Here is a 24,323-nt window from a genome sequence, read left to right on the forward strand (position 1 = left end):
AACCGCTAATTGCCAGGCAACTACTTCGGGATCCGATGAGTCAAGCTTCTCCGTTCTTCTGCGCTGTTGAGCAGCATTTGCGCTCTCCTTCTCCATGGCTATACCACACTGGCAAACGCCAGTCAGAAGCGCAGAGACTCCAGCGCATTGTCAGACGGCGACTGCCACGGCCGGGCTCGACTGGCGCGCGCGCTCGCTTCTTACGACCTTTGCATCGAGGCTAGTTCATGCCTATCGCCGCTGCTTGGAGGGGGGCGCTGCGACCCCACCCTCTTGCTCAGCTGCTCCCAGCCGATCTGCGCAGCGCGCGCAACGCTGGAAGATTGGGTTGGGCGCGCTTCTTGCCTCACCGTGCATTCAAGAACAAGTCGCCTAATTGTAGAAGACGCGTAAATGGTTCATCTAGGCTTCTTATAAATAGATGCAGTGTACTTGTATTAATACATCGAGCTTCTTTAAATTCAGTGAGGATGCATGCGCCGGGAGAACAGCTCTCCGCCATCAAATGCATTTTGAGGAATGAAAATAAATGTTTATTGCTCGTATGCACATACAATGGTTGCCATACTTTCAGCCGAAAACTCTTACGGACACAGTAGCTCACAAATGTGTCTTATTCACAATTACAATCTAAAGTGTTTCCTTGGCGGCTTGTGTACATAGGCTGAAGGCTTGTCGTTTTCGTCAGTCAGTTGGTTTGACTCATTTACAAGGAGTTTTCTCAGAAACTTCTCGGCAATTAGATTTGCGGATCGTATCGCATGACTGTCGTCAACACCTTCGGGGCAGCTCAAGATGGGAGCGCGTTGTAAATAGGGCTGGACTGCTCTTTCGAGTACTTCTAGTACATTCCTGCGTGGCAGGTGTTCGGAGGCTTTATCGAAAAAGAAAATGATATTATTTATGTATTTTTATTTTATAAATACTGCAATCACCATGCGGTGATTTTAGCAGGGTGGTACAACCATAACGAATACATTGGTATGTACAGAAAATGCACAGGTTAATAAAGAAAACTGTTATTTGAATAAATACAAAGCGTGCAGGTTGGGCACACGCAACGTTACACTAAAGAACTGATACCTTTGTCACACGAGCACGCAGAAACTCTTTTACGCAAGCGGTCTTTTACCAAGTTGAAAGACTTTTGAATGAAGAGGTGTTGCGCCGCAGACACACGGCGCCGACGATCTCCTTTTAGTGTTTCCTTCCGGACACGCTACCGAAAGCGTGGCCCTAGCATTCGAAACAATATCGGCCAAAAAAAAAAATTATGTATTTCGAAATATAAAGTGAAAACTTATCGTTTACACGTTTTTCAAATAAATTTAACATAAGAAACGGTAATATAAAGATTTATTTTAGTAGTTTAAAGAGCGTCATCAAGTGACATCCCCAGCCCGTTTGACCTGCTTACGAGAGTACAGAAGAAAATGAGCATTACTGGGTTTACTATACCTTCTGCGAGACATAAAATAATTTTTTATGATGAATCTAGGCGACAGAAAATTACGCGTTCGATTATTTTCTTTATTATATGATAATTGTTGGTGCCCACTGGTTTCGAGGCTACTCCTTTTCGGCCGTAAAGGAGATCGGCGAACTCCTCTTCCAGAAAAGACCGCTTCTGAAAAAGAGATCGCTCCCTGTCATGTGTCTGTAGACGAAACTCTTTTTCGGGAGAAGTCTTTTTGCTCAAAAGACTTTCGAGTGCCCATGTGACAGGGGTATGAAACACTGTCACTGCAAACATGGCACAAACAAAATAATGTCACTGTAAACATGATAAAAAAAGAAGTTAATGTTGGCGCAGAGGCGACGTCATTTTTAGCTGGTTCCAGTCCACTATTGTGCGCGGAAAAAAAGAATACTTAAAAGAGTTGCTGCGTGAGGAAAAAGGAGTTATAGTGTAATTATGTATTAGCCGAGTGGCGTATCCGGACGAGAAGGCTACGATCTTTGTTATGTCCATCTTATAATTCCCCTTTATTCGTTGGTGCTATCTTGTCCAAATATCTTGTCCAAAAGCGCTAGAAACTCGGGCTAGAAACTCAAGGTTTGGGAACTGGTGAAAAGAAACACCGGGTGTTTTCCCGGAACGGGACAGCAATACACCATCACACTGCAGTTAAATACCGATGTGCAATGAACGGCGCCAAGTCTTAGCTGTGGCCGCGCGTACGACCGTCTGTACGACCGTCTTCAGGAGCTCACAAATTACTTCATACTGAACAACACTGACAGAGCACCGAATAAAATCCGCGGGAAAACGATCGTGCGATCGCGAAGGCAAGCGCATGTACGCGGAGAAGGGGAGGAAGGGTCAGGGTCGCAGCGCCCCTACCGCCGACGGGTAGCGAAACGTGCTGAGAAACTCTCCCATTGTTTCCCCGACGGGTGAGAAGGCCGTAAAAAGCGAGCGCGCGCGCCAGTCGAGCCCGGCCGTGCGATTGCACAGCGAGCGCGCGCCGGCGCCAGTGCATCTACCACGGCTACGACGTCACTCCTCTGGAATGCGCAGACCGGCGGCGGTGAGTCACGCGCGGCGGCGGCGGAGTGCGCGAGAGGTGCCGGCTCCGGTGCGCAAGCCGTGTGACATCACTGATCCTTGCGCATGCGCAGCAAGGCTCTTGATGTGCCGTGCGAAACGGGCTTGGCTAGGCCAGTGTAGCTAACGCTACAAAAAACGGGGAGGCAGCGCGGGAGGGAGAGGGGAGCAGCTTCTACTCTGCCAAGAAATACCCTTGCACTGGCTGTGGTGGCCGTCGCCCGCACCGTCTCTTATCTCCACCACGGCCTGGCTCGACTGGCGCGCGCACTCGCTTCTAAAGGGGCAGATATACTCCGATGTAGCGAGCGCGCGCGGCACGGCGACGTTACGTCGGCTGAAGCGCCACCCTCTCCAGTCCGACGGCTCCCGACCAGGCCCCGGAAACTCTCGAGTTCACCAAATGGCCACAGAGGGCGAAAAATCAACCGCGGCGCGTTCCAGCATAAGCGCGCAAGTGGAGCTACTGTAATTTGGTCGCATACTTTAGTTTGTGTTTTTTCTGCTAGGGGCGCTCAACGGGGCTCAGTATTTGATCTATTAATGTACATATAATAACCAACAAACACAGTTACGGTGTCATTTGTTTACAAAATAAGTAGTGTATTGTTTTTATTTGACTTCTGTTATTAAATTCCTTGCTTTGTTACTTGAATAAAGATTTTGAGGCCTCAAGTTTGTATGGGTGTTCTGTGCCTCACTCACGTGTGATCAGCAGCAGCCCACTGGTATCGATTGCAGTCCGTGCCGTTTATCGATTCAAATTGTACGGCGGTAGTATTTGCGAGCGGGGTGGTCGTTTATGTTGAGCAGCATCACGCAGGTTCGTTTTAATTAGTTATCAGTAATATCTCAGCCAGTTTATGCGTATAAAATTTGATAGCTGCCAAAAAGCGAAGTTGTTTAAAGACGGTAAACTTTATCAGCTGGCGGCGTTTCACTAGCATAACGGCTGCATGTACGGCTTCCGCCGTTTGTGATCTGCCGCGTCTGGCCGCGTAATGACGTGTTGCTCGAAAAAGAAAGTGCTGGCCAGCACGAAAATTCATCGCTGGAACCGAGCACAGTCTGCTTGAAGACTACCCACGAAAGAGGATTAACCTTGCAGCCCCTGGGCTTGTGCGCCGGTGAGTAAAAAAGCAGTGCTTCGCATTTTCAACTTTGAATTTCTTTGCTTGCGAGGCGGATAAAACAGATTCCTGTCGTCATTTCTTAAAAGTAGAAAATAGTAATAATTATAAAGTTATTGCCCTTCCAAAGCAATTCAAACTAGGCTATTGCTATTTTGCCAAGTTGCTAAAATTGCTAACATGAGTACGGCATAGATAATAAAGTTTTGGCTGTTTCTGCATAAATGATACACCGCGATAATTTCACTGCACATTAGTGAGAAGTGTACTTCCGGTGATACAGTTAGATTAACTGCATTTGAGACATAATAAAATGACTGTGTTTATTACTAGTATCTGGTAGAAACAATTGTCATCTAATCGAGGCTTGACTAAGCACAGCCCACACAAGGACACCACTGAAAGAAATGCACACTCAAAACAGTGTTGGTGTGTGTGTGTGTTTTTCTGTCATGGAGCGTTTCGTGCATTGTTCTCTGTCATACATGAATCACAAACTCAGGCACACTTCCACCATAGTAATTGAGGCTCTTTTTTCTTTCGATTCCAGCCTCCAAGACGCTGCTCATATTTGGACTCATCCCTTTGGACTCTATTGTCTCTGAACATACAAGTCAACCGTGAATGTGTCACCACTGGAAGTAACATCAAGGGCCAGCATCATCACAGGGTATGTATTTGAACACTTCAACTAGAACCGTGGTTTATTCATTATAGGACAAACTTTTGTTTCACCATTTTTTGCTTGCATGTGTGTCATGGCTTTGTCATTTCTCTTTTCAGGAAGACGGACAAAAGAGAGATTATTGGTCTGCAAGCTGCCCACGCTAAGCCACAAGATGCTCAACTGTCACCATAATGACAACAGGTCCTCTTGAACTACGTGCCTCACTATGAAATGTTTGGAAGTTTACCAGATAGAGAGGTGTGAGCCCTGTTAGGAAAGCAGCAGTCTACAGTTCTGTATCGTACCGAGCGGGAATGAGAAATTTCACATACAAGCTTAGTTGCTTTTAAGGGCGTTTTATGACAATCGGGGAAGTAACATGTTGAGTCCCAACTTGTTTCTTTTCCAGTCATTATAGCCGTGACGACCAGAACAGAAACAATGTAGCAAGCTCCTACTTGCTAATGCACAAACTCTGTCATCTGCTCTGTGCAAATCAATTTGACGGGCATTAGTACCATGAAGTATCACATGCTCCCTCACAACGATACTTTGTTACATGAAAATGCAAAGAATTTTAAAATGATCAAAAGCGCCTAATGCAATTTTAAGGAAATGACACTTCATGTTGACTGAAACTCTAGCAGTCACTCTTCATTTTTATTTTTTGTTTAAAGTACCCTCAGGACCACCTGGCATTAAAGAGGGGAGTGGTTACAAAGTAGTAGAGTAAAACAAACAAGTGCAGTGAGTTCTTGTAACATAATGATTCTCCTGATTATACAATGTTAGCTAATGTTTTGTAAAGAGTTTGTTATCTGTGATGGCTACGATACTTGGTGGTTACATTTCTGAGATGTACGGGGCATGAAAGAAAGACTTCGTGTTACCTGAATCAATCCCTACCTTACTGCGATGATCGACGCAATTTGAAATGCACTGAGGCCGCAGTATGAAGTCGTCATGAAGTGTGGTGCGATAAAAAATTTTATGAAATAGCAAAAGATGGCCGACTCTGCGGCGATTAGCTAGTGGAATGAGTGCTAGACTAGTTTACATTGAAGTTATACTTGCGGTACGGTTATAATTAGAAATAATGAAACGAGTAGAGTTACTGTGTACTAGTTCAAGTGAAGTAATAAGATTAACGCGACTGGCATCCCGTATTGCAGATGCATATTCAAGTTTCGAGCGAATTAGTCTTGTAAAGCTGTAGTTCTAAAGTAGACAGTGCTTTGGAAAAGTTGCGCCATAAGTACCCGAGCATGTTATTAGCATTGCTAATGATGCACTCTATATTAATGGTCCAATTTAAGTTATTTGTAATGTTTACACCGATATATTTATATGGCATGACAAAATCTAAGGGAACGTTAACATGGCAAGTGCTAGGATTAGAATTAGATCTGGAAATACGCATTATTTTACATTTGTTTACTACAAGAGGCTCATATACAGTTTGCATGAAATCAATAACTAGGCTAGTACTGCACCATAAGAGATATCTAGAAAAGGTAAGCTCACACAACCGGCCAGCCTATTTCACACTTCACAAACTTGAGAAATCACTAAAAACAAATATTGTTTGTCTTCAAACAGCAGATGACAAACCTGAGCGCCGTGTGCTCCCAAAAAGATTTTGAAATGTACTCGCAGAATAAGTTCAGCTTAACATTCAGCTAATCAACAGTGGACGAGCACGGGAAACCTCACCTGAGCACTAAATGTGCAGCAGAAGAATATCCAGAGCACCAAATATGTGGTGTAAAATTTAGCATAACGCCCCCCCCCCCCCCCCCCCCCCCCTACACTTCGTGCTACGAGAGCAATGGGACATTGCAGCTCGAGCTCATCTTGCTGACAGTACGTTTTTGCCGAGCATTTTTTTATGTTCCTTTCTTTACTCTAGCTGAAATCGTCGAACGCAGAGAATGTAAAACGTCAACCAGCACTGTACGCAATACAAGTACGAGGGCAGCTCAGCATACATATCACTGTCTGAACCTTCGTTCGCCCTGCTTTACGGCACGCCGAACACGATGAGAAAACTTCGCTCGATTTCAGCTTTGCGTTCCATTAAATAGATGGTTATTTGTGTTTCTGTATGTTGTAAACTCGGTGACGGACAACATTACCTGAGCTGTACGAAAATTGTGAGCATGTACTGCCTCATTCACCATTGACAATAAACAATGTAAGCTTACTTGTTTGAAGTGTTTTATTGCCAGTTGAGGCCTCTCGGTCACCTGGCGACATATACAGATATCTGTAGTCATGTTATAGTACAGTACACACGAATACCGCCCCGAAAGCGGTAACAAAACGTCCAAAACCAGCGAGCGAGCAGCGCGACCAGCCCTACGAACCGCTACCGTAGCGGCCATATTGATCACTACGTAATGATGATGATGTTAGTTTCGATTCTGCCACCGCCATCTCTCGGTCGCATACTTTAGTTCACAACGCCACCGCTACGCTTATTTCCGTTGCACTGTGGAAGGTACAGTTTCCCTTCTCTAAGCTTGTATGGGTGTTCTGTGTCCCGACCGCCGACGTGACCGGCGGCTCCTGACGCGCTTGGACGTCGTCCGGCTCCGAATAGAACCGCCTGCATTTCGCGCCGACCGCGCCGAACACGTCAGCACCGAGCGCCCTCTCTCGTCGCTGTAGCTACTCACCGCCAGTACAAAATGGCCGCTTCACACGAAAACGCGCGCGAAATCCGCACTACCGTGCCTAGAATATATATTCTAGGCACTGTGTCCGCAAGAAACGAGGGAGACACTCCACAGGCAGAGGTCCGTGTGGCGAATGGAATTGTTTCGTGGGTTCACGACAGATGGCGCGACGTTCTGCGCATTAACTGCGCATGCGCTTCTCCAGCTGCGGCCTCTGCGCCGCGTCGGAAGTGGTTGCACTGTAGAGCGCCGGACTTGCGCCTGGCGCGGTGTCGCCGACGTGACGTATCCGACCACAACTGCCGCCCGCCCGCGTGCCGAGAACGTCGGAGTATAACAGAGCCTTAAGAAGCGAGCGAGCGCGCGCGCCAGTCGAGCCCGGCCGTGTCTATACACGGCTCTGACCTTTGCGCTGTGCATTCGCCGCTCAGTTTCCGTTGAAGCGATAGACCGCACGCTTCTTCGCCCGCTGGCTGCGCTTGCTGCCAGCGTTTTGACAGTCGTTGTCTGCGGTCATTCAGTGTGATCTATTCATGTTTGCTTGTGCGCGATGACACCACGCTTGTCAATTCAGTTAGAAAGCGAATGTGTCCAAGTTTATGCGGCCGATAAAACTACTCTACTGTCCCTACTACGAATAGCTCTCTACCAATTTGCTATCGCAATTGATGCCTCGCTTTTCGGGCGAAACTGCGACATTTTTTTATAATTCACGCGATGTCCGTTTGTCATCACAAATTTATAGCTTTCAAAACGAAAACCGATACTTTAAGAAATAAAATGTTCGTTATTGTATTTTTTGTATTTCAAAGTATTCGATTGAGGGAAAGTGTAGGCGCAAGAATGCACCGCATGTGCCCTGTTCGCATTCGACGGAGGATAGAAAGATAATGCTGGAAAGAGGAGGCACGCCCTTGACGCGCCTGAGAAAGGCGTGGCAAGCGGCTCACGGCAAGTGTGCATATAGACAGCGGGACAGTGACGGTATTGCTAAATTGCGAAAATACGTCGATAACAATACGCGGCGCAGGCGCGTTTTGATGCGCAGTCTTCTATGCTTTAAACGCCGCGCAGGGTGCGCTCACGTTGTCATACGCGGCTTTATCTCGATATTTCTTTTGGCCCGTTGTTTTTGCGCTTTCCTTGCTATCTCCGATAACTGACTGCCATCGAGCAAACTCCGGTAAAACTCGTGTGAACGAGAAACTCGGCGCATCCAGCATAGCATCCCTGGAAGGATGATTCCCACAATAATGTTCGCATAAGCTTCTTTTTTTTTAACTTGAATCATGCACTCCCTGGATTCTCGCTCAGTTCATCCTGTTAATGGAAATGAGCGCTTCTGCAGTACCTAACCAAAACACGTACACATATTGCTTTGCTCAGAGGCAGCTACTGACGTATATGCTCTCTAAAGGCCCAGCAATTCTGTTATTATCACCGCCGCTGACATATATGCCTCGTACAGACGTAGCGCTTCTTTACTTAAAACGACTCTGACGTATACAGCCTTTATAGACGTAAACTTCTTAGAATTCATACGCAGCAAAGAACGCAGAGTTGAAACAATTTTTTTATTTTCCTTTCTGCTCGGTGAAACAAACTCAGCCATATTGCTTGGATTAACCATCAAACCATCATCCTGAACATCGAGATGTTCAGAATCAGAGGCAAAGGCCTACATTTCACCATACGAAGTGCCAGCAGGAAACTTTACAGTTCCTTGATGTGAAACTCACTTTTGAATAGGACCATTCGTGGTGGAATTATTCCCCGAGAACTGAGAAAGCACTATTACAATACACTTCCAACCATTCAAGGATAATAAGAACGGAACCGCTATAGGATGTTTTAAATCGACTTCAACAAAAACTTGCAAGCACAAGTTGACTGAGGTGTTCCTTGAGCAGTAATATCGCCTCGAAAGGCTGTGTACCCAGTTAATTGCTGCCAACTGCTAGCAAAAGGCTAATGAGTAGCATAAAATCGGAGGAGACGGGTATGGAAAGAAGCCAGGATAATAGAAAAATTTCGGTAATCACCTATGTGTACGGTTTATCACATAAGCTCAAGCAAGTTGCGCCAACTATGGCGTGAATGTAATTTTTCGGCAAGCGAAAAAGTGGCGGGTGTTTGCCCTGCGGTAAACAGTATGTATGATAACAAGGTTACCAGTCTTACTATTAAGTCCTCGATGCGTGACGGGCACCAGTCTTTAGAATGTAAAAGAAATGTAGTGTATAAAATGCATTTCAAGGGTGCGTTGTAGTAGGTCGGTCACACTGGCTGGTGTGTATATGTAAAATCAAGGGAACACCTGGCCAGGTGAAAGGAAGGTCCTACACGCATTTGGAACGCAGTGTGTGCAATGTTCATTGAGCCCGCGTAAGCCATTGTTTACCAGAATCGCTATTTTGTATGTTAATCTTAATCATACAACGAGAGAAATTGTAGAAGCTTGGCAAATATCTGGTCTGCAAGAAGCATCTGATAGTCATCCGTCTGTCGCTTTGAAGGACAGCGAATTTACCTTGCTCAACTATAGAAGATAGTGTGCCGATTATGTTGCATTTGTTAATGTGTTTGTCATGTGGAACATGTGCTCTGTTGCCCATGCACCGTGATTATGAGATGGTTATCGAGGATGTTTATATGTGGCGTGTTAGGAATAAAATTGAGTTGTCAGTCTCCGCTGGTTTTTGTGTCCTTTTTGGGTTGTCGTGATTTAGTGAGCGCCCATTTTCCGCAATGAAGTCAAACAATCTAGCCCGCCTTTCCGTCTTATTGTCTTTTAACAACCAAGACAAACGGACATTCAGTCTATATAGGCGCGGTGGCTTGTGAAAGATTAAGTTCCCGTATTTGAATTTGACGTATATTTACTGGTCATTTTGAGTGCACACAAACTACGGCCGGAAGTTAAATCGCAAGGTTCTTGTGCTCCTGCTCAAGAAAGGCAAAGTACGTAGGTTCCGTTGGACGCTTCAACTTGCACTCATAACTTGCACTCATAACAACTGTGCTTGCAATGAAATTTGTGCAAGCTTGATGACGCTCGTCTGCTGATTCGTCGCCACCTACTCAAGCAGTATCCAGACCACCACGTCGCAAATGGAACTTTCCCGCCGCGTGTTCGTGATCGAGGCTTGCCTCGTCGCGCTAGAGCTCAACTCCTGAAGCTAAGGGTAGGCTGTGTGAACGTGTGTGAACGTTTATACAGACAAGGACGTGTGGCCAGTCCATCGTGTACGTCTTGCGGTTGCTGCGAGACACTTCAGTACCTGATATTGGAGTGCCCCGCTTTCAGTGCGCAGCGCCTCTCACTAGTGAGAGAATATCATCTCCTTGGCCTGCGGTGTACCACCCTAGATGAATGTTTGTACCCCAGTGGATGTGCATCTAGACGCGATCAAGCTCATCGCGCTCTCCGTACTACTCTGGAGTTAACCAACTTAAGTTCACGTTTGTAACTTAGATACTGTCTCTTCGATTAAACGTTTTTTAGTAGTGTGACCTGCAGTGACCTGCAGTGACGGGCCCTACTGTGTGTGACCAGTACTGTGTGTTCTACATTATTCTTCGAGATTTGTCATCTCGCTCTTTCTTTCCTCTTTCCTCCCCTTCTTCCTATCTTCCATCCCTTTTTTTCTGTCTTCTTCTTCCTGAAGAGTAGGCACGCGTTGTGCCCCTTCCGGTGGCAGTTGCCAGCCTTGCGCCTCGCTTTCCCTTTCCTGCGTATGTCTTTTCAAATCAAATAACAATATCAATAACAATATAATAATAATCATTTCTGAAATAAGATACTGTGCGACTCTGCATCGACGACGTAAATTCCGTGCATTGTGTATTAAAACTATCCGACATGTATCAGCACTATGCATTCAGGAAGGCAGGTTATGAAAAAAATATTCAATCATGTTACTTTTCTTTTAAATTTAGTTCATCCACTTAATGAATGAACGCTCAGGTCAACCCGTTGATAGGAATGTGCACGTCTGCAGCACTTAAGGAAAAATACACAGCTATGAACTTGCTCAGAGGTCAACACTGACGAATATGGCCTGTAGTGACGCAGTACTTCTTTTTTTTAGAATTTTTACGGAGCAACGAATGCAGAGATGATAGTTTTTTCTCGTTGTTTACTTTTCCACCCATGTGCGCCATTCATGAAGGGCGCTTGGCTTAACCTACGAGGCAAATGGACATCAACTCTAACTCGGTTCCGGTAGCTTGCGAAGGAAGCAGTTTGTGTATTAAAATTTGCTATAATTAGTACTATTCATGTTCAGTGAACTAAAAACAAAGAGATGCCAAGGCATTGCCACGGCTGCTTTTTTAGTTCATTTTCGTGATTCTGAGAGAGTGTGGACCGTTCTTCTTTAGAGCGAAGCTGTTAACGGCTCGGTCTTCGATGGTCGCGTCCGGATGTAGAAAAAACTCTCATTGGCCGTACGCTGTATGTGCGAGTGAAAGCGCACGTCTATCGCACGCTTTCACGGAGAGCGAACGCACGGCAGAAAGTAAACGCCACTTCTTCCGTCGCGCGAAAGGCCGTGGGGCGGCGGGATTACAGTGGCTAGAATGGGGAAGTCTGACAAGCGGCACGCAGTGCCTACAGGGCGCATTGAAGCCGCAGGCCGGGAACTTCGAGGGGGCACGCGCGCTGTCGCTTACACGTCGCCTGATGCAAGTCGCGCCGGCTCTGTTGCTTCAGTTACGCCACCTGCCCTGACCTGTGGGAAGTTACGCTCGTTGCTTTTTTTTTTTTTTTGAGCTGCAGCAAGTATAAAAGTGCACTCATGGCGCGAAAACACAGCACTTTGAACGCAACAAGACATGTCCCCAAATGTAGACACAAGTTGTGAAAACATCTCCTGAGCTTGTCGCAGCCATGTTAACGCGACAGCGTTAAGGGCCCCGTGTTGCAGAACATCCAGCGTCGGCATCGATGTCGGCGTCGGCGTTAAGCATCATTTTCTGGCGGAAATAATCATGCCGAACCACATTATGCCGAAACACCCCTACCCGGCGGACCCTTCGCATGGTGCAAGGCGTTAGTGAAGAAAAAATTGAATTTATTGAATTGAATAAGAGAGCAGTTTATGATGATTCAAAACAGCGCTGAGCAGCATATCACCATCAGCCTATATTTACGTCCACTGGAGGACGAAGGCTTTCTACCTGCAATATCCAATTACCCCTGTCTTGCACTAGCTGATTCCAACTTACGCCAGCAAATTTCCTAATTTCATCACCCCACCTTGCTTTATGCCATCCTCGACTGCGCTTCCCTTCTCTTTGTATCCATTCTGTAACTCTAATAGTCAACGGTTATCCATCCTACGCATTACATGACCTTTCCAGCTCAATTTTTTCCTCTTTATGTCAATTACGATATCGGCTATACCCTTTTGCTCTCTTATGCACACCGCTTTCTTCCTGTCTCTTAAGGTTAGACCTAACATTTCTCATTGCATCGCTCTTTGTGCGGTCCTTAACTTGTTATATGGTAGCACCAGTAGAATGCAATGATTGTACATTTTTCTTTCCAATGACAGGGGTAAGCTCCCAGTCAGGATTTGGTAATGCCCGCCATGCACTCTCACCTAATTTTATTCTTTTATTAATTTCTTTCTCGTGATCAGGGTCCCCTGTGAGTAATTGACCTAGATAAACGTACTCCTTTACAGACTGTAGAGGCTGACAGGTGATCCTGAATTCTTTTTCCTTTGCCAGGCGATTGAACATGATCTTTGTCTTCTGCATATTTATATTCAACCCCACTCTTACACTTTCTCGGTTAAGGTCCTCAATCATTTGTTGTAATTCGTCCCCATTGTTGCTGAATAGGACAATGTCATCTCCAAGCCGAAGGTTGCTGAGATATTCGCCGTTGATCCTCACTCCTAAGCCTTCCCAGTCAGAGCTTGAATACGTCTTCTAAGCATGCAGTAAATAGCATTGGAGAGATTGTGTCTTCTTGCCTGACCACTTTCATGATAGGGAATTTTCTACTTTTCTTGTTGAGAACCAAGGTAGCTGTGGAATCCTTGTAGATATTTGCCAAGGTATTCACGTATGCCTCCTGTACTCCTGATTACGCAATGCCTGTATGACTGCTGGTATCTCTACTGAATCAAATGCCTTTCATAATCTATAAAGTCATATTGTGAGGTTGATTGTACTCCGCAGATTTCCCGATTACCTGATTGATGACATGGATGTGATCCCTTGTAGAATATCCCTTCCTGAAGCCAGCCCGTTCTCCTGGTTGACTGAATTCAAGTGTTGCCCTGATTCTAAAGCAAGCTAATGGGTCTATAACGCTTCAATTATTTAACGTCTCCCTACTTATGAATTAGTATAATGTTGGCGTTCTTCCAGCTCTCTGGTACACTTGAAGTCGTCAGGCATTGCGTATAAAGGGCTGCGAGCTTTTCAAGCATGATATCTTCTCCATCGATTCTGATTCCATCTTCACCAGCAGCTGTTCCCCTGGTCATGTCTTGCAAGGCCCTTCTAATTTCATCGCTGGTTATAGAAGGAGCCTCTGTATCCTGTTATCACTACTTCGAATGAAAGTAGCTTGGCTGTTCTGGGCACTGTACAGCTCAGTATAGAATTCTTCCGCTGCTTGTACTATTTCATCGAAATTGCTGATGATATCACCCTGCTTATCTTTCAGTGCATACATTTTGCCTTTTCCTATGCCTAGTTTTCTTCTCACTGATTTCATGCTGCATCCATATTTTACTGCTTCCTCCATCTTTTCCATGTTATAATTTCGAATATACCTTACTTTCTTCTTGTTGATCAACCAGCAAATAGTACTAAGCAAACAATGCACTTATCGAACCTATATTAAGGTGTCTGACTATCTGAATGTGGGGTTATAAGATAAATGTTTCCGATTATGACTACTCGCCTGTAGCCTATGTAAATGGTGCAGAAACTTTTCAGCACGCTTTGGTTTATGTGCTAGCTTGTACAGGAAAATATATCAACCCTTAGTTATCCTGCGGAACGAATTGAACTTGAAAGACAGACGAAGAAAAGAAACCATAGGGGAAAACAATAAACACGGCTGGAGCCACAGAGTTCAAGCATGGCCAATGAAGTGAAACCAGGCTCCGCTTACTCTTGCGCACCTTCTCACTCCACTGCCGTGCAAATTTCGTAGAGCTCCCATGAAGTAATTTGACGACTAGTGGCTTTTAAGTCATGCAACATAAGATATAGAAAGCTGGCACGAAGGAAGCTGCAGGCCTGCGCCGACCGGGTGACGGCGGCGAACAAAATGTTGTGAAACGTTGCCCTTGTGTTTTAGCGCCTGCTTTTGTGTTTTGAATTCCGCTACAGCACGCCTGTGCACGTAATCGGCAGTGGCTGGCTCACCTTTCGTAAAGTGCAATAAATGTACTCAGAATCTGCGGCCTTATGTATTACTGTTTCAAGCATTACTTTGCACTCTGTGCAAATATTATATGCAAAATTGTTACCAGGAATGAGAGTGCATTTCCACACGCGTGTTAAGAACCTATTTCTGTAAACTGAGCATAAGCACAAATATTATAGCAGATGGGCATGCTATGAGAACTGGCGTGACTTATGTTCTGCAGTTGCAACAGCAACATTCCACCTACCAATAATAATTGATATATCATTCAGTAAACGTTTGTTAATAACTATGTTATTACAGCACAACATCCGCTTCTCAATCGAGCGTGGTTACTCCGAAAAATGTGTTAATGTAAATGCATCATCTAATACAGAATAAACTATACCCACCACAAGTTGCTAACCTTAGTCACTGTGGATGTTTTTGAGGATATCGCCATGTGCGTATCTTGTAGCTGAAGATTGACACTGCTTCGAATGATCTACTGAAATCACAGATACTGGTACACCTTTTGCAGAATATATCAAGATACACATACAAGACACCAAAACAGCATCTCAAGCTGCTATATAATATACGGGTACATACATATTCGATACTACGCAGTGCTGTTGTCGATTAAGTTGGTGTCTGTTCATTATTACGAAAATACCATCACGTGGTACGACCAACACGAAAAATGACAGGATATAAGTACTTACAACGTTGTTTTATTCTGAAAGACCACCGAAATACAAATATAAGCCATGCCGTTCGCACATACGTCCAGGCAATGGTGTCAGTACAGGTTTACCTCAAAGTGTCGTCTAGTTTAATCATAATCCTTTTTTTTAGTCAACGGATGTTGCCACAAATGGCTTCTGAACCACTTCGTTCATGACTTGAGCGGAAACAGCGCAAAAGGACATGACATGAAAAGGGACAGACAACACCAGTTCACGTCGTCCAATGTGAGAAACCTCAAGCCATAGGAACAAGCCGGTAAGGGCACAATGGCTCGTGGACGGAAAGTCAACCATTATTCGAGAAACTAAGTAAATAAGAAAAAGCTGAACGTCGTCACGGTCCGCTAGCTGTTTAGATAAAATGTTTCCATTTGGGGATGCGGTGGAAGGACCTTATTCGAAATTAATAACCTCTTTGACGACAATAGCGTCATGAACTTGACGCCAACAACTGACGTAAATGCCGGATGTCATCCAAAGTTATTTTCTGCAAAAGGTTGCCGTGCATATATGATAGGTCACTGTACACTAACTGAAATACCATTCTCTACGTGAATTCGTTTTTTCTTGTTTTCGCACATTAAAACCTTTTGGGCACAGCCAGGTAAATCGGAGGCCACTAATTTCAACCTTTGAGCAAGCGGTATAAAAGAGCGAAAATTTCAATGATTCTTTCATCCCAGGACGGAGAGACCAGTGATTGGAAATGGCTCTGGTTGTGTCAATCAAATCAGCCATCCTTGTGGCCGTGATCCTACAGGCAGTGTAAGTACCACTCATAACCATTATGACATTTATAACCAGAGAACGCTGCACGGATTATTGGTTTATTTTGTGGTCCATGTTGTGTCTTATCATTGTCCCGCTTGTTTCCCAATGTTTTGGAACTTTTTTTTGTATTCGAAGGGGATATGGCTGTATAACAACGAACATTCCTATTGCTACATTAAACTAATAGGCATATTTGATATTGTCGTAGGGGAGTAAAGCATTGCTGCAATGAATTCTTGTCTGAAGATATTGCTCTAGGGAAAAAATAAGCACTGTTCAAGAGGTATAGATACACTAGTGATATGTTTGTATCTCAATATTGACAATTTATCCGAGCTCTGTTCTGATGGGCTTCCGTCTAACAGACTTGGCATTAATTCACGCAGTTTTTCTTGCCTCCCTGATCACGAACTCAACTGTGTGGTTGTACAAGCATAGTGTTGTAGTGCCTCTGATGTTAACGACATTTACCAATATATCAGGATTAATTACCCTCATTGAGGGTTACTCATACACTCGAGATCTACCAGCCAGATTAAGGTCTACGCTATAGGAACGACAAAATATGCTACGATTGCCCGGGAGAGCAAGCACGTTTGTTGAAGCAAAGGGCGCCGATACAGGTGCCAGATATTGTGACATTGATTGGAAACTCACTAAACGATTAACGGTGCGGAGTTCCCTTGTGAGGTGTGGCTTACTCCGCACCTTCAGTTAAGTATTACTCAGTATGGAATTGAGTTCAATTCTGGGGTTTCAGTTTCAAAAAGCCGGTTTGATTAAGAGGCCCGTTGTAGTGGGGTACTCTGAGTTTATTCTGACCACCAACTTTGACCAGTTCTGACGTGCCCTCAACGTACGAGACACACCACATGCGTTTTTGCCTTTCACCCCCATCGAAATGCGGCAAGGATTTGATCCCGCGACTTCCTGCTTAGAAGTATTACGCAGACGAGAGATGCAATTCACATATTATTTATAGAAGTAAAGGCAAGACATGATCGTTAAGGCCAGATGGCTGAAGGCAAATCCGTGAAAGCGTCCCGACAAAGTTGTCATCTTTATCGTTCCGTCGACCATCTTCGTCCTTGACTCAGAAGCTTTACTCAGAGTGCATTTGGCCGAGCATCCGTCAGGCTGTATTGCTATAAGGAACGCTAGCGGGCACTGAGGCGTGAACACCGAGTAATGCAGGTTGGTTGAACAGAAAAATTAAGAGATTAAGCCTAAGCGTTGCACTCGACCTCTTCGAATGATTCTCCGAAAACATACATAAGTACTACTACGCACCAAGCAATCTCCCCCCTGAGAAGGTACCGCTCGGGCATCCGATATGTTCCAGTTCCTAAAATAAATTTGGTATTAATGCCTTCCTCTCTTAATTCAGTTATCCCCAACCAGGCAGATATCTACCGAATGTTTACCTTTAAGCGTTACCTTACATATATCTCATGCAAGTATACGAGAATAGGAGAAATAGGAATGCGATCGTTTTTTAAATCGCGGTATGATGTTGGAGGTCAGGCAACGGCTTGTACGGCGGCATGGAAGACGATGGGTATTGCTAATGATGGGCTTTCGTCATCATGCGTGTCATGTGCATGGTCTAGCGCAACATGCTTATGTTGAGCGCCACTAAAGACCTAAGCCATCATCACCAGTTGTCTTGAGGGAATAATGCGGAAACTGGCACGTGACGCATGCGCCATAATTTTGAAAGCGTTACTTTGGCACAAAAGAAGCATACGTGCGATAGTGCCCCTGTAGTTAGAGATTAGGCTGCTCCGCTAGAAGACCGAGGTGGCAGTCGCATCAAACATCATCGGACACGCATTTCTTTAAAGCATTATAGGCAGACCTCACCTACTTTGGATGCGTCTAGCAGGAAACTCGATTTGTGTTTAGTGTACGCGACCGCTTGCGAGTGCGCACAAAATTGCAAAAGAGACAGGAGGCATCAAAACGTCACTTGATAAATGAGGTGTGCCAGGCTACCCGTATTTGACGCATGCGCGCCGCAGCTGACCTTCATCTTGGAGAGGTTTGCCTAGCATCGAAGCCCAGATGGACAGCTTTAAAAATAAATGATGTGCGCAGTTCACAATAAAGGTACAATACATACACAAAGCACAGCACTGAACACTCATCTAAAGCGGTCATCGCGAGTGCTCGCGTAAATCTCAAACTGTGCCAAACTCGACAAAAGGTAATTTTGAATCATTTATTGCGTGTATTGCACCAGGTAAGCGTTCACTATACTACCGAGAGACGATGATTGCATCGCCAAAATTGTATGGATTTTCAATATTATCAATGCTGTCACCGCAGATAAACCAACCTAAATATTTCTGCGAATTTAATCCGTTCAAAGAGTAATGATAAGAAACAGCAACATGAGCACCCTTGGTACATCTGGGACACCCTGTGGCTAATAGCTCAAGTGAGTCACTTGCGTAGAAGTACTCATTACAGCGACCCGTGTTCATCGATGGCTGTCTACTACGACCACATCTAATCTAATGACAGCAGGTTTGAAGCCGCCTATCGGATAATTATAGATATTTATTTCTATTTCTATGTATACACGCGTCAATGTCACCTCAAGGTTCCATACACAAAAACTACACACACACACAAACCACACGATACGAGGTTGGCGAATGAAAGCGATTGCTTTAAAAGGATGAAGCAGGCACGCTTACTAACACTGGATGTGTTTTGATGCCAATAAAAAAAAATAAACGCGGCAAGAGCGCTATTATGAACGCAGTTATTAAGAAAACCGCATTCCTCTCAATCAACAATGAGCGTTCACTGAAACAATTGGCTTGTGATCGCTGTGACCTTATGGACTTAACCCCTTGGTAGGGGTTAGTCCATAAGGTCACAGCGATCGATCCCGGTTAGATGGTCCGACAAACATGGTGGCTGTTTTAACCGTGCAGACTTCCCAGTGGAAAACACAGCTGCATTGGGAATACGCGAAAACGTGTAACCGAAGAAATGTAACCGAAGAAGTGTCGAAGACGTATTGAATATACATAATGAATATACGCGTATGTTCGACATCGCACCTGACCAGCTCGCCATCGGCACTTCGGCACAGTTGTAACACCTCTGCTACGTAGCCGTCGTAAGGTTTTGTAAACGTTTACAACCGCTACGCGAGCTCTTCTTTAACAGGTAATTATCCTTTTAACGAGCTTCCGTAAAAGTGCAAGATGTGATTTTTTACGTGACTTTCAACGCACCATTATGTATTCGTCCTCGTGAAATGATACTTTTTTAGTACGTGGCTTTGATGTAGATGGCCGCATTCCTAATCAGCATGGCAGGCACCAATATTGTAGGTTATCACCCTCTTGCAATCACCAGTCAGGCCTAAAAATGTGTGATATCGGAAGTTCGAAACCACGGAATGTGCAAAGATTCCTCGGTGTGAAACACATTACCCAAAGTGACACGAGCTGGTGCAGGCACCATATCTTCTGATAATATGAGCAGCGTTCGAATCGACGACCGGTACGGAGTTTTTTGTAAGGTGTATTTTCCCCGCACCTTCACTTAACTGTGACGGACACGATAGATACGTGAGAGATACACTTACATGCAATATAACGAGGTTAAGGCTAGGCAAGATTGTTAAAGCGAGATAGCTTAAGGGATACCCGCAGAATCATCCAACCAAAGTCATAGTTTCTGTCTCACGGTCAAGCAACTTCGCCGTTTACTCAGTTTACGCGTAATGATATTATAAATACATGGGTAGTGAACTTCATCTTGCCTCCGAGAGGTGGGATGCCCGTGTGACTAAAATGCGACATGGTTCTTAGACGGGAATGCCGAGAAACGTAGGAAGATACGCAACAAATTTCATACAAATAATGGAATGCTTTTTGCAGTAGTATTTCAACCGCATGGCCAACTAGTGTCACTAAACTATACTATTGGTTTATATAACTGATGGAATACATACACCTCTGAAATCGTGCAGGTTTATTGGATTGAGCAGACCAGACTCCTCTTCCAGCAGCAGCACAACCAAAGAGCCAAACATTCACATCGAAAGCTGTAATCAACGGTAAGTCTGTTGAGTGCATAGTAACTTCACTGCTTTTCCTAAACCTTAGCGAAAATAGTCACCTGATAATAACTTTTACTAATGGGAAAATATAACATGTACTGACATGTAAAGGCCTTACGATTCTAGATCGGGATAAAATGTTAAGAAAATTGTTTGTAGCATATTGGCGAAAATTGGTGTGGAGAAGCACATTGCTTCCATGATAAATTGCACATTCCAGGTGGGTAAATATCAATACTCATAATCACTTCGCTAATTACTTACCTCAGGAGAAACATTGCAATTGCAAAATTGAAGCCGAGCTGTCGTAGAAGTTAAGTCTGTTCCGCAGAAATCTTTAGGCAAGCGCCACTGTCGAGGTATTCTTTTTAATATTAGCTGAGGAATGCGTTCGTGTTCTTGATTACGCACACCTTGTTTAACTTGTTAACTGGAATGACAATGTATTTTGTAGGGATATTCTCGACATACCAAGCGCGGATATTTCGAAAGTGAGGCTAGCTTTACGATGTGTGCTATGGAAACATGAGATCATTACCTCAGTGAAATATGCCGTGGGACAAGGCACTTGCCTATGCAGGCTATTTCCACTCTCCTACAAGTGACGTTGAAAAAAAGAAACGATGCTATCGGGCACACCAAAAAACATATTTGTGAAATATAATAAAAAAAAATCACTATATATATATATATATATATATTGTTACGGTGAGGGGAAAGAAGAAGGTGACGCGAACGAGAGGAAGACGAAGTCTCTGGCCGTTGCCTGAACGCCATATTTCTTCGCTTGTAAATATACATCCTTCTACACTCGTGGGCCTGCTTTCTTCCTGCAACATTTTGGTGGAAGGTGGGTACAATCACGGAACTTCGCAGTGGACGTCATCTACCTGCCGCCACAATGGCAGATCAACCGACACAACCGACAACGCCTCAGCAGTCCACGCCAACGGTCATCCTCCCTCATCTGAGGGACCCGGGGACATTTTGTGGCACGGACAACACCGACGTCGAGGACTGGCTTGCGATGTACGAACGAGTGTGCGACAACAACTGGTGGGTCCAACAATGATGCTAGCAAACCTCATGTTTTATCTGAAAGGAACTGCGAAGCAATGGTACGATACGCATGAAGCTGACCTAACAAGCTGGGATGTCTGCAAAGAAAAATGCGTGACCTGTTTGGCAGACCTGTCGGTCGTCAGTTGGCAGCAAAAAAAGAACTTGCATGCCGCGCTCAGACGTCCACAGAATCCTATGTCGTGTACATACAGGATGTGCTGGCTCTCTGCCGCAAGGCTGATAACACCATGACCGAGGCGGACAAGATTGGTCACATACTAAAAGGTATTGCAGACGACGCCTTCAATCTCCTGATGTGTAAGGATTGTGCCACTGTGGATGCAATTATAAAGGAGTGCCGGCGCTTCGAACAAGCGAAAGGCCGCCGCGTCCCTCAACATTTCGACAGGCTGCCCAATACCGCCGCGACATCTTCGTGCGCAGACCCGCCGCGGTTCGTTCAGCCGACAGGATCAGAAGATCTAACGCGTATCGTTCGCTGTGAGCTTGAGGCCATGGCTCCGGCTCCACTTCGTTCCGACTGTCGGGAAAGTGTGCCCGCTATCTCGCTTATACAAGCGGTCGTTCGGGAAGAAATAGCGAGTTTGGGCATTCCATCTCTCTGCTCGGTCCGCCATACGAACACCTACCAGATTTCTCCGGCCGCTCGCTCCCAGACGCAAAGCTTCCCGCCACTCCGCCGCAACCCCGCTGACTGGCGCACCGGATGACAGACCCATCTGTTTTAATTGTTCCGGTATTGGACACATCGCCCGCCATTGCCGTAATCGCTGGTCGTCGTCTCCTCGGTGGTCGTCTCCGAGTCACTACCGCCAAGTACCAGACAATCGCACTTTCTCGCCCTACACGCCGCCTCGGAACATCAACGCCGACAGTGCTCCACCAAGATCCAGCCGCTCCCCGTCTCCGCAAGGCCGTCGGTCCCGTTCGCCTCTCGTTCACCGCTCTTCGTCCCCATCTGCAACCGGTCGCTTCCCTTCGGGAAACTAAGTGGTGCAGCTCCCGGAGGTGAAGCTGCAACTCCGACCCGGCCCACAAATCCTCTGTTGACCCTGCCTACACGTGGAAACCTACTGGAGATTGAAGTTGATGGTGTTCCAGTCACATCTTCGTTGACACAGGAGCGCAGCTTTCAGTTATGAGCGCTGCTCTCCGCCGAAGGCTCAAAAAGGTTCTGACTCCCGCCATACCGAGCGTTGTTTTATTTATCGTCCTCGAGCACTGTCCACACGACCTAATTCTCGGCCTCGACTTCCTTTCGAAACACTCTGCCCAAATTGACTGCTCCGCAGGTGTTGTACAGCTGGATCTGCCGCTTCCTGCCGACGCAGACGCAACAACTTGTGCTTCCCCTCTTATGTTCTGCTGAGTTTGCACGGCTGTCTCCACAGGCGCTACCAATGTCCTCCTGACGCCCTGTCCTCCCGTACCTGATGGCGAGTACGTCGTGTCTCCCCTTACTGACGTGGTTTTGTCACGAAATATTGCCCTACCGAGCACCTTAATCCGGATCCTCGAAAACTGCGCTCGGGTGCCCATCCTCAATTTTGGATTCTCGACGCATGTGCTGCGACACGGCGTTGCCGTCGCACTTATCACTCCTTTGGATGAATTTGAGATTTGAGAGTACCAACGCACCTTTGTCACCCATTCCTTCGTGCTCGACGCCTGCGGACGATGTTTGTAAGATGATCGCCCCTGACCTTCCTTCCGAGCAAACAACAGCTCTTCGTCACCTCCTGTCATCTTATCGGGATATCTTTGATTTGGACGACCGTCCACTTGGTCAGACATCTGTTGTCACGCATCGCATCAACACCGGTGACGCCAGCCCCATTCATAGGCGGCCATATCGTGTCTCCGCAACAGAAAGGGCCATAATCCAGAAAGAGGTCGACAAGATGATGGACAAGGACATCATTGAACTTCCAGTAGCCCGTGGGCATCACCGGTTGTCTTAGTAAAGAAAAAATACAACTCGTGGCGCTTCTGCGTTGACTACCGTCACCTCAACAAGATAACAAAGAAGGATGTTTATCCCCTGCCTCGCATTGACGACGCTCTTGACTGCCTTCACGGATCCCAATACTTTTCATCCTGACCTCCGCTCCGGGTATTGGCAGATTAGCGTCGACGAGATGGACCGCGAGAAAACCGCCTTCGTCACACCGGACGGTCTGTACCAATTTAAAGTCATGCCCTTTGGATTATGCAATGCGCCAGCTACATTCGAGCGCATGATGGACTCTCTGCTGCGCGGCTTGAAGTGGTCTACATGCCTCTGTTACCTCGACGATGTGATTGTCTTTTCGTCGAACTTTGAGAGCCACCTGAGGCGCCTCACGACCATACTCTCCGTGTTTCGCAGGGCTGGCCTTCAGCTAAACTCCTCCAAGTGCCATTTTGGTCGCCGTGAAATTACCATGCTCGGCCATCTCGTAAACGCCGCCGGAATACAACCTGATCCACAGAAAGTCCACGCTGTGCGCAATTTTCCTGTACCTTGTTCAACAAACGATGTCCGTAGTTTTCTGGGCTTATGCTCTTATTTCCGGCGATTTGTGAAACAATTTGCCGACATCGCTCGCCCTCTCACTGACCTTTTAAGAAAGATGCCTCTTTCTCTTGGGGACCACTGCAGGAGCAAGCCTTCTCTACCCTGATCGAGCGGCTTACAACCTCCCCGATTCTGTCACACTTTGACCCTTCTGCGCCTACTGAAGTACGAACTGACGCGAGTGGTTATGGCATCGGCGCTGTCCTCGCTCAACGTCAACAGGGCCACGACCGTGTCATCGCTTACGCCGGCCGCCTTCTTTCCACGCCCGAGCGAAATTACTCCATCACTGAGAGGGAATGCCTCGCGCTCGTATGGGCGGTCGCGAAATTTCGGCCGTACCTTTTCGGTCGGAGCTTCTGCGTCGTAACCGATCATCATGCCCTCTGCTGGCTCTCCTCTTTGAAGGACCCAACTGGACGACTTGCACGTTGGGCATTGCGTCTACAAGAATATACATTTCTATTACGTATAAGTCAGGGCGCCTGCATAAAGACGCTGACTGCCTGTCCCGAAATCCCGTGGATCAACCGGACGATACCGATGCAGACTCGGACATCAGTATTCTGTCTCCTCTGGCTTTCTCCATATTGGCGACGAGCAACGCCAAGATCCTTCTTCGAACACTTATGGAACGCCTAAGCTCCTCGCCTAATGACCCGTCTCTGCGGATGTTCACCT

The 24,323-nt window shown here is 45.9% G+C and overlaps 1 protein-coding gene and 1 long non-coding RNA gene across 3 annotated transcripts in view; one reads left to right on the forward strand and one right to left on the reverse strand.

Moving 5' to 3' along the window:
* The window catches only part of LOC125944041 (evasin P1126-like), a 170,541-nt gene that overhangs the window by 119,586 nt on the left and 26,632 nt on the right, over positions 1-24,323 (forward strand). The window lies entirely within an intron of this gene.
* LOC125944046 (uncharacterized) overlaps positions 1-24,323 on the reverse strand; it is a 263,153-nt gene that overhangs the window by 108,665 nt on the left and 130,165 nt on the right. The window lies entirely within an intron of this gene.

This window comes from Dermacentor silvarum, chromosome 3, assembly GCF_013339745.2.
Source record: "Dermacentor silvarum isolate Dsil-2018 chromosome 3, BIME_Dsil_1.4, whole genome shotgun sequence".
NCBI classification, from domain to species: domain Eukaryota; kingdom Metazoa; phylum Arthropoda; class Arachnida; order Ixodida; family Ixodidae; genus Dermacentor; species Dermacentor silvarum.